Here is a 9,628-nt window from a genome sequence, read left to right on the forward strand (position 1 = left end):
CAAGCACACCCTGAAACATGGTACATATGTGTATCATCTGGATATATTTATTGTTTAAAATGTTGGCACATTTTGGGGGGAGGGGGGAATGGTTACAATAATCAGCACCAAATTTCTGAATGGAAGACAATGTAAAAAGAATGCTTTGACACAGTGGAGAATCAGTTGATTGAGACAAAACTTACAAATTGGTAGAAACAACAAAAGTCGATAAAAACTGAAATATGCCGGTTAAGTTCAACTGCCTTGCATAAAATGTTAACAAAATTTAATGTAAAACTGCAATGGATAATGGCTTTACATTTAGGTACAGAAGAATAGTTGGATGTTAACCTGAACAAACTAAAGTTTGAAAGAATAACAGTGCTGGTGACAAATGAATGTTGACATGTCTACATGTTATACAACAAGCAGTTATATTTATCCACGTGTTAATCTGATCAAACTGTTTGAAGAGCAACAGCATTGGCTCTTCTACATTTCTTGGCAATCAGCCACATCTTGAATGCTCTACTACTTTACTTAGCAATTGGCCACACCTGGAACTCATGTAACAGGACCAGCAAAGAATCTCTTTAAGTGTTCCTCGGCACATTAATGCAACTTTACATTACTCTCCCCCTTCCCCCATCAACATTGTCATCAGCACATTGTTTATACATTGCAATTGGTATATTTTTCTAAGCAACTGCAAAAACATATATCTGGGCTAAGAACAGGAAAGAGTCCTAGGTGTGGATAAAGAACTATGTAAGAAAATGTGACTTATAGGATCATTTCATATAATTAATTTCTTGGATGACAATCCCGGGAAGAAATTTGTTTTGAGTCAACTGATTTTGTACTTCCATCACTTGTTGCACGGCAAACCTGTATGTTGAAAGCTAGATTTGTCAAACCCGGTAATAAAAGAAAGGGCTGATTGATTTTAAAGAAGTGATTAGCATACACTGGCAAGTTGCTTCCTCATTTAGATTTCATAAATTTTCAGAAATGGAAATTTTGATGACAAATTTCATCAGCATGGAAGACAGGAAAAGTTTTGTCCAGACTTTTAAAAAACTGGTAGGCTGTAAAGTGATCGTGAAAACAATACTGAAAATATCTGATTTGGCAGTTGAGAGTTCCAAGTAGTAATGAAATATGGTGAAGACCATATCAAAACAAACATTTGGCAAAAGTTACAATTTCATTACAAAAAAAAATTACAAATACATTTTCATGTTAAACCTTAACTTCCAATGTTAAACATTTGCTTGTATTGTCTCTTAACTTGCTGCTAGTAATATTTTCACTTTTTTTATCAGTTTCTTTAGAAGAAAATCTAATTAAATTGATGCAAAATACATGTGCTATATACTTGTACTTATCTAAAATAATAATCCACTTTTGTGATCAAAAAATTCTTAAAAAATACAAGCAGCTCTGGCTAGGAATTCTAGGATTGAAAGATTTGTTATCATTTATAAGTTATAAAATGCAATAAAGATTGGCACCATTAGATATAATTCAATTTGTAACTTACTTTAGTGAAAAGGAAAACATTTCTTAGGAAACTTGAAATTGCTAGCATGTTTCTGTAAAGTTATGCATTATATGCATTATATGTGGTATGTTTAAGTACCTTTTTCAAGAGGCATGGGCCTGATGAGATAAAAAAGTAAATTGTTTAAACAAAGTCAAAATTCAATGGAAAACGACTTTTTATTTATACAGGTAGAAGAACAGGTGTGTCATATTTCTTTCTGGAGGGTCTATTTGTACTATTTTATATATTATGGCCCAAACATGGGCCTATGTGCCCGAGGGTAGGTGACCATTTGCCCGACGTAAGGAGGGCAAATGGTCTCCTGCCCCGAGGGTACATAGTCCCTTGTTTGGGCAATAATGTTTTATACATGCCTCTCTTACTCAAAAATATTTATGTTTATTGGCAAATTATAGTCAAATTCTTTATTTTAATTTTAGATGAAAAACGGTTACAAATAGAACAATTTTCATCATCGAATGGCGCATTGATATATTTAAACTACTGTTATACGGTTTATCAATATTTTTATGCGAAATTTTCCAAAAATTGGATTTTCTGTGCAAAACATGAAATTATAAGACTTTTACATCCACAAGTTTTCAAGTTGAAAATAGTTAAAGTTCACTTTCAGTCCAGTGATGACTATGCGGCCTGCGACGTCATCGGCGAGTTACCATTGAATCCTATGGAGCGCGCGACGTTCGATATACAAGGCATGTAATAAATGGTACATCTGGATTGATGGGTAAAGCTTGATGAAATTATTATTCATGATGGAGTTAGTTTGTATTTCTTCAAGGTAACACAATGTCTGACACACACAAAAAAGATATTGTGCACCAGAGATATCCTGAAAGAAAATCTTACATTTGATAATGATGTTATAGGAAATTGAAAGACATGAAAACTGCTTAGGTAAAAATATAGCTCAGGGTACTTGAAGGAACTTTTACAGAGCTTAGGTGTACATTACATCTTGTGAAAACCTCAGCCTCTAAAAATACAGTTGACTAGATGACAATCTAAATTTTGCTGACTATGTTTACACCTACAAAATGTTTTGATGAAAGCTCTCCACATTGAACTACAGCAGATCAGCTCTTGGCATCTCAACACACAAAGTCTTTGAAGAAGAAGACTGTGAAAAGTTGGATGACACATATTTCAGTATTCTGCAGCTGACCACTGGGGGCGCTCTCTTAGCATCCTGACCTCTGCCCTACCATATTTGCAGAACAGGTATTGGGAAGATCTAGACCTCTGTGTAGGAAATTGCACAAGTCCTGACATCCCGCACAGCATGGTGGGAAGGCACAGAAGAAAGCGTAGAAGATGCCACAGATTATACCAATCGGCCATCCAATTATGATGAGGAGGAGGAACCAAAGGATACTCCATAGCCAGCCACAATTTGCCATCTTGGAATTTATTAGCCTGGCAGCAGATTTCAGTATTTTTCTGAAACCAAATATGAAAAAATATTAAAATGTAGTACTGGGACATGTTAGATTTTTTGTAGTATGACATCTATGAACAAAGGCACAGATTTTGACTGTACCTGATATAAATTCCACTGAGATTATTAAGACCATCAATATACATACATACAGTTTGATGAAACACAGGAAGTTACATTTCAACTGCTTGTATTTAAAGATGTTTTCCTATGTGATATAAAATATTTCAAAATAATATTCGCTGATGCCCTTTCACATTGTGGATGTGGATTTGCAATCATTTTCTTTAACTTTTGGCAATTTGCAACTAGTACTCTTCCACTATACTCCAGTTCAGTTTTTCAAGATCTGAGACTTGAGCTTATAACCTGAACAAGCAACTAGTATTCAATAAGCAGTATCAGAGTTTCAACATTGTTAATTTGGATGCAGATAGTAAAGAAATGAATTTTCAGAAAATGTGTTTTGAGAGAAAAGGGTACATTGAAAGACACACAACCTAAAAGCTCATTTCTCAATATTTGTTGTCACTCAAGTTTCTTTGTGACAAGAAACACACATTTTGAGTAGTATGATCTTCATAAACAACATCCAGCTATTTTAAAGACACTCAAAAAATTAAAGGAAATCTCCAAGTGGCACATACAGGTCTTTATGGTCATTTGGCATCATTATGATTTCTATTACTGCATGATACTGAGGGCGCTGTCCCATGAAAACTGGCGACAAATTCACAAAAGTATTTTGAGTTTATATTTCACAAACGTTATTAAAACTGATTGCAATGAAAATAGAACTATTGGTTGGTTTCATGTTGAGTGTCATTATAGAAATAATGGGCGACGCGCTGACCATTACCGTTTATTTATGGGCAAGGGCGAGAGGAAAGCCAAAAATTAACGGGCAAGGCTTCCTCGAGCCCGCACCCATAAATAAACGTTAATGGTCAGAGCAAAGTCTGTTAATTCCGTTATATTATCATCGAACTGGAGAAACCCGTCAAAATTTGCAAACATTTTCGGAGCGAACAACAACTGGGCCCCAGAACTGAGCAATACGCGACGCACTGTCACACCCGCTGTAAAATATTGGTAAATCCGGAGATATTTTCAGAAAAAAGTATCTCAACTTGGCCCAAAGTGCTCCATTTTATTTTGTGATTGATTATTGTTAATATTATTATTCATATTCACGGGCATATAAACAGACCATTTCAGTAGACAAAATTTAACAGAGCATATATAAAATGTGTGCAATCCTATAGCAGTCAACCAGCTTGGAGTGATTATCTTATTATTTCTCCAAAAACCCTCTCCCATTTGGTTCTCCCATTTCACTGATTAGTGTGATGTGGTGAATCAACTAGTCATGCTACCTCATAGGGTCGTCCTATAATCAGTCATTTTCATAAAGTTGAAGTTGGATCTAGCATTTTCTTATCCCAGGCTAGTGATAGCAGAAGTTCCTTTGACTTTTGTGGTTTCATATATTTTATCAAGGTGAGATTTGAATTCCAAAGTGAGGCCCATAAATAAGCTGTATTGCACCACCATCTGCAGAAATCACACTCAGTGAAGCACTCAAAGTTTTCAAAGTTCAAAGGTCAAAGTGTTGTAAATCTCGCTCACAAGGAAGCATTCATTTCACAATTGATTGGAAGTCAGTAAAGATCATGTCTGTTGCCTAAATTTAGGGTACTGAACCTAAACTATGAGGTTCCAGACAAATTATACTCCTGCCAGAAAGGTGACTTTCATTGATATTACCTGCCACTCCAGCATTATGTACATGCAATGGTGAGTCACTGGACATGTGGTTGAAGTGATTGCCACACAAGTAAATCATGTTGACATTGACCCGTATGTTTAGACTGAGGAATTTCAATTGCACAGGACCATCCCTCACTTTGGTTACTAGACTACACCGGCACTTCCGGGTAGGAATGTTTTGCTGACACTTCTCAAGGAAGGGAATTATATATGCGCATCACTTTTATTGAAAGAGCGCAAGCGCTGTTGAAGTCAATTCAGACTCGGCCTCAGAGACAATTCCGGCAAATGACCTTTGAAATGGTGCATGGTGTTGAATTTCAGATATCAATGGCTCAGTCTGTAGGTCGAATGATGTCTGTACACATTGGATTCCATGGATCAGATGACACGACCATATCCTACAAAGTGTTCACATCAATATCAGATGGACATTCCTGATTCTAGCTTCTGGACTCAGAAGCGAAAAAATACCAGATGCGAATGCAATATTAGGCCAAAAAAAATAAATTGTGCTGCTCCAATAACATGGTTTCATAAAATAGGGTAGGTAGATAGTTAGCAGGATTTTTTTTCCAAATATTTTTATTTTTAAATTTGCATTTTTCAGGGGTTCAGGGCGGTCAAACACTGGCCACAACATTTCCAGAAATATGTATCATACATACAAAAGGAAACAAAACATAAAAGACATCCTTGTTCAAGCAAAAATCAAATGCAAAGTAACGAACGCGTGATTTTGCGGGTTTTTTGTTTCTGTTTTTTTTACTTCCGTGTTTACCTGGCTCTAAAAAGTTTAGGTTCAGCAGGTAAAAAATACGGTAGGTCAGGATATCAGAGTAGCACAATTTTTTATGTACAGCCTCAGCACTCCTCTATTTCCAAAAGTTTTGAAAGTCTTGTGAATGTATCAACAATTTTGTAATATAGCCAATGGATCCAAGTATTATTTTTCAGCAATAATCACTCTCAAACTTTCACTCAAGTGTCAAAGGTCAGAGATAATCATTGATCACTCTCAAACTTTCACCCATGTGTCAAAGGTCACAGGTTTACTCTTTGAGTGCTGTAATTTTTCCCTAAAAATTTGAGTGCAACATTTTATAAATTTTAATGAATTTTTCTATAATTTTTTTGATAATTTGTAACCAAATAAACATCACATTTCATCAGCTACAGTTTTTTATCAAACTTTTGGCAAAAATTTACTTTGCCATTCAAAGGGTTAAAGCTTTTCACTGAAAACTTGATGGAATTATTTATTGATTGATTGCATTATACATTTGTATCTTTTTGTGACCTCTAGCCAATATCCAATTGGAGTACACATTTTTGTAAAGCATATGAAAAGGAACACAGAATAAACATAAATGATTTTACATTGTTAGTGAACAATGCCATTTTAATGCATTTATCTATCTGCCAAAACACAAGGTAAATTACACAATAGTGAATACCCAACGCTTTCACAAAGTAAAAATTACAAAACAACACACTGAAATCTAATTGTCATTAATCATACAATGGAAGTGTTGTTAAGTGCCTTGTTAGTCCCAGCCTTTCATGTATAACGCAAAATAATAAACACAGCTTGCCATCAGGGCCTAAATAATTATCCAAATTGAATTAAAAAAAAAACCACACAACTACAATATAATGGCTGTATTGACCATAAAATATAGCTAACAAAATTATCTCGTTGAAAGAGAGTAACATGCAATACACTGAAATACCGTAATACAAATTTTCACTGTTGTAAAAGTATATATATTTTGTTAAACTCTTGAATCATAGTCCCTTTAATACCAGCAGCAATATATATATATATATATATATATATATATATATATATATATATATATATATATATATATATATATATATATTTGAAATAGTACATTCTGATAACAAATATTACACCACAATATATATAATAATATAAATATATTAGAAATAGCATATTCTACATTAAATACATATTGCACAAATTTTCTTCTTTGAAAATTGCAGACATAGCAGTAGTGATCCGATAAGAGTTTCCTTCAGAATGATCCATGTCTACGCACACCATTTGCTTGTAAAATTTTCCCTCTTTTCCTTCAAATCCAGGCAACCCTTCAAAGACATAAAATACCAGAGTTTGCTGATGGGTTTGCACAGAGGGCACCGACAATTATACGAGGCATTGTGCAATCATCAGGTGTTACCTAATGTCACCCTTGGCTACACGGAAAATATTCCGCTAACAAAGAGACTTCTGGCTGACCATGTTTTCTGCGCAGAGCAGCGGCAACTGAACACCCTTGAGCAGCACATCACACACTTGCTTACAACAGTCTATGCAGACTGAAAACGGCAGAAAGATGATGTAGAACCAGTCTAAAATGAAGGCTATGGGCCAGCCGACAAAGATCAAGGCAAAAAACCAGAAAATTGCCCACAGCCATCCACAGTTACCAGCCATGGCAAGGTTGATTCACCTAAAAAAAATGGAAAGCGTCTTCAATGAGCAAATTTATTTTAATCAAGTGATCCACAAATTTCCTTTTGCATTTATTGTAGTAATGATGATTAAAATATTATATTAGCCTCAATTTAATGTCACTCAATTTAAATTGACATTCATGTGATGTACAAAGCTATGTTTATTATCATGATGTAATTAACTTCTCAGTATATAATCACCATAGATACTTCAACGATTATCAGTTGACCTTTCTTTACCATAAAAAGTATTCCTATTGTGTTGCTGTCACGGTTTTCTGTATTTACTACACAGGTTATTAGCCACTTTGAAGAGAACTGTCATTCTTATAAATAAAAAATTATATTGTGATAATTACTACATAGCACAAACATTTCACACTCAAACAACTAAGATGTTAACTATTTTGTTCCATTCTTATAATCAATTTATATCATAGACAGGGGCTGTTTTTCCAGGTGACCTCCAGGTTTTTCATTTCTAAAGGCTCTCCACAGCTTTGCTATGGTACTCCAAATCTTAGGGGAGGTTCTAGACAGCGGTTCTTGATAATTTCAAGGCCAGTGATACACAAATTGCGCAAAGAATATTCTGGATTGTGACTAACGCTTGGGAAAGGTGCTTGATATTAACATGGGGTGTCTGGAATTTGGCGGCTGGCAGTGTCAGATCTAGTGCTGAGATGGCCCAGTGTCACTTCCTGACTTGCTGCACAAACTGGTATGGAATCAGTTTCAGGTGTGAAGGGTTGACTGGTGCATGATGGGTAAGGTCTGCATGGTGCCTAACAATATAGTGTTCGATCAGCATTTGGGTAGGGCTATGCTGGATGGGTTCAGATTTTTATGTTCTTACCTGCATGTTCATGCATGGTTGAGTCAGAAATGACATTAAGACTCAGGAACAACACATAAGTCTATGACTCATAACTGTAGACACTTGCTAATGAAGCTGCATTTTAGTCTTTTATCTCGAGATAGCCTCCCCACATATATTCTTTATCACTCATTTTTATTTCCTGTCAAATTTCAGAAATATGAATTACATAGCATATCAAATTTCACTGCTGTCATAGCATGACTGACCCTTATAGCATTTAACAATGTGTTACTGTAATATGTGATGAAAATACTATAGAAGACAGTCAGTTTCACAATAGTTTCCTATAAATTTTGAAGTTTCTAATACCAAAGCAACAAGCTCAATGCTCGCAGTTACCTATGTAGGGATCAAAATATCAATGAACAAAATCACTCTGTATATATGACCCTGGTAAATTTCTAAACCACACCTATCATAGCTATTATTAGAAGTCAGACTCATTTCCCGTTGAATAGGGAAGCTAGCTGATACCAGCTCCTCAAGTCCTCCTGTGCTGACCACAGTTCAGAATAGATGGTTTGGACAATGAAAGTTAAATCGTTTTCAGAGGCAAATATCTGAAGACGGTATATACAGAAAGCCAAAAGATGCAGTATTAAACATTTGCATGGTTGAGAAAAAAATACTGAAGCACAGTTTCGAAAAACATAGTGGATGAGTGGAGATGCATGAATGATAATGATGATGATGAAACATTTATGCTGTCATTACAAATTCCTACGCATTGATTGAACTGGACAAAACCATGCGTGTACGTGTTCTGTACACATTTTCTCCATTTAATGAGGAAACACTACAATGTATTTGCTCAAGCTTAAAAGGGCTCAAGAAATATTGTATTGTATGTCCCTGGAGCAAATAGTGTTATTAGCAAAGCACTTTAGCAGGTCAAGGACATAAAACTATGACATTGACAGACGATATAAATTGAAAATTTCGGCAAGAGTGGTAGCCCTACACTATGATACGTTAAGGACCGTCCTTACACCCTAATTTTTGATTTTTCTGATTTTCCTGAGCACTGCACGTTTATTTTACTCTCACTTCAGAAATAATAAACATCACGACTTATTCCCTTTACAAACAACCAAACCTATCAAAATGTCGATCAGCAGGCGTCAAGATGCGTTCCAACATTGGTATTAAACTGGGTGTCCCTATGAGTAGTGTGTGACAACTCAGGCTGTGACGTATTGTTTAAGGAGAAGTTATCACGTGAAAACGCGGGAACAGAGTTGACAAACAACTGCAGATTTATCGTTTTATGGGAGTGCCTGGCTTGATGACGGATCAACTCAAACTGCAATCGAATACATATTTATCCCTCATTGAATTTATATGAACGTTTTGAACAAAAACAATGCATTCCAGTTTAAATACTATTAAAATTTGAGGAAAATAGGCTGATCTTTTGACCTCTGAGCACCTTCCTATTTCAGGTGTCTCAGTCCGACACGAATTTAGAGTATTCACCTCCGACAGTTGTTTAACAAAAGAGAATTCT

General features: G+C 35.4%; 2 long non-coding RNA genes across 2 annotated transcripts in view; both read right to left on the bottom strand.

The window, feature by feature from the left end:
• Window positions 1-25: 25 nt before the first annotated feature.
• LOC139150186 (uncharacterized) overlaps window positions 26-9,628 on the bottom strand; it is a 10,898-nt gene continuing 1,295 nt past the window's right edge. Inside the window, exon 2 of the long non-coding RNA XR_011556202.1 lies at window positions 26-2,989. This is a non-coding gene — a long non-coding RNA (uncharacterized lncRNA). The remainder of the gene's footprint in view (window positions 2,990-9,628) is intronic.
• Window positions 6,129-9,628, bottom strand: part of LOC139150187 (uncharacterized) — a 4,592-nt gene continuing 1,092 nt past the window's right edge. Inside the window, exon 2 of the long non-coding RNA XR_011556203.1 lies at window positions 6,129-7,237. This is a non-coding gene — a long non-coding RNA (uncharacterized lncRNA). The remainder of the gene's footprint in view (window positions 7,238-9,628) is intronic.

Source organism: Ptychodera flava, chromosome 14 (assembly GCF_041260155.1).
Source record: "Ptychodera flava strain L36383 chromosome 14, AS_Pfla_20210202, whole genome shotgun sequence".
Classification (NCBI taxonomy): Eukaryota; Metazoa; Hemichordata; class Enteropneusta; family Ptychoderidae; genus Ptychodera; species Ptychodera flava.